A 2,373-nucleotide genomic window follows, 5' to 3' on the forward strand; every position below is an offset into this window, starting at 1 on the left:
TCATTCAGTCTGAGGAACTCCCCAACCATCCAGCCCCTTCGCCCAATTATTAACTATTCTCTGAGCCTACTTTTCAAGTCTTTGTTTTTTATTTCTGAATAACTTGGACTAAGTGATAGGCTGTGATAGGATATACTAGGATTTTTGTTTATACATAAGTGGTCATCTTCTGTAGAGGAATTCCATTATACCCCATCAGTACTGGCCACATATCCTGCGAATATAGAAACTATATACCATGGGAAAACCATCGTCTTTATAGTATGTAAATAGAATTATGAATGTTTGTAGAGGCTCTGCCCTTCCAGACTGCCAGCCATATCGGAAATGTGAGTTGTAGATCTGCCGGGAGGCTTTCTCTTCAGAAAGTAGATTGCAGCAACTCTTAGAGCTCAACATTCAGAATTTGGGGGCATACGGTGAGTCACCAAGTTGATGGGGTTGGGGAGACAACCTTGAAAGCCCTTGCCTGAGCTTTATTGCCTTTTAGAAATCTATAAAATGAATCCTATAGGATGAATTGAGCATTACAGCAAGGTTTCTGGATATGGGGCTGGGTGAAATGAACACAATAGGAGAAAAGTAGAGCACTTAGCATGGCTGGCTGGATGGGTATGTATGTTAGAGCACATAGGTAGCAGTGTTAGTGAGAATGGAATAGCTGGTTATTTTCCTGGTATTCAGGGGGGTGAAAACATCTTCCTTGGACACAGACTACATTTCCCGCTGGATGAATATTTTAGGTTTGAATCTATTTAAAGGATAAAAACAAATCATGAAAAGTACTGATTACAAAGGACCAAATAAATAATCATGGTTAGGTATTGCTGGGAAAAACAAGTTTTTCTTCTTTCTCCAAAGTGGACTTTTGTTTTATTCAGTATTAAAGAAATGAGCTATCAGCTTTCTTGTGAGAATTCCAAGGCCAGTGTATGTGAATGAGCCCTTACTCCAGATGAACAGTTTCTGCACATTGACCGGTCAGATCTGGGATGCAGTTAGTTCCCAAATGAGCAGTGGTATGCTAGGAAAGTCTGACTTAATAAATAACATATGCATACATTAATATGTAAGGGAACTGTAGGTCAGACTTTATTTGTGAATTTAGCATTGTCTGTGAAGGAGTTATAAAAACCTGTGAGCGTAAATAGGATCAATAGAATTGCCTAGATGTTCAAGTAGAAAGAAAACAGAGTCAGGAATCCAGCATTAGGAGATTTTGTAGGAGAAGGAATTGGAGCTACTTGTATTTAAAGAATGATGGTTATTTTCATCATAACATTTGCCTTCCTCTTTTTACTAGCTTTTGTTCTGTGTTGTCTGCAAGTAAGACTTAGTGACAGCTGTCTTCTTGTTGATTATTATTCTCATTTAGAAGTTATGTTTTAAACTTTTTGTTGTGAATTGAGTGAAGGCATACACTTTGTTTCAACTCAATGATTACAACCCCCTCCCTGCAACAACAGTCATCCCACTTCCTCCCAGTGGTTCCTATTTCTATTCCACCCTCCTCCTTCCCAGCCCTTCTGAACCTTGTCCTTAGGCAAATGGTGCCCTTTGGATCTTGAATCATTGACAATCCCATGTTCAGCATACCTTAGTAATGTGGCTACCCCACAATATACCTATCTACTGATTGGCTGAAATTTGAGCCCCAAGAGTTGAGTTCTGTTCCAGACCTGAAAGGTGGTCGAGGGCCATAGTCTTGGGTTCCTCCAGTCTTTTCCTAACAAGAAAGCCAATTTTTTTTTTTCTTTAAATAACTTTGAGCTCTGGTAGCATAGTGGTTATGAGTTGGGCTACCAGCCTCAAGGTCAGCAGTTCGAAACTACCAGCTGTACTGCAGGCGAAAATTGAGGCGTTCTGCTCCCGTAAAGATTTACAGCTTTGGAAACCCTGTGCAGGGTCACTATGAGTCAGAACCGACTCCACGATACTTAACAACAACATTCCATATTGTCTCCCACTCAATCTGAGACCTTCTAATGTGATTCCTTTCAGAGCTGTTGGTAGTGGTAGCCAGGCATCATCTAGTTCTTATGGTCTCAGAGTCGTGGTAACTGATATTGACTTGCTCCATTGGTTTCATTTGCAAATTTTGTCTTAACAATATTATAGTGCTAAATTAAAAATAAAACATTATTATTTCAGTCTATCTCACCTAGCAGACTGTTAGGTTTGCTGGGGGCAATGAAAGAAAACTAATCCTGTCTTCATAAAACCACTAGGTATACAAATGTTACATAGAAATAGCTGTTTCATTGAATATTGAAGTGCCAGGTTTTTCACTGGAGAACACTCATATTTTCTAATGAATTTTAAATAAATATGTATTGGTTTGTATTTTGTAGGTGAACCACTGAGTTCTTCATT

This window comes from Chrysochloris asiatica, unplaced genomic scaffold, assembly GCF_000296735.1.
Source record: "Chrysochloris asiatica unplaced genomic scaffold, ChrAsi1.0 scaffold00004, whole genome shotgun sequence".
Lineage (NCBI taxonomy): Eukaryota > Metazoa > Chordata > Mammalia > Afrosoricida > Chrysochloridae > Chrysochloris > Chrysochloris asiatica.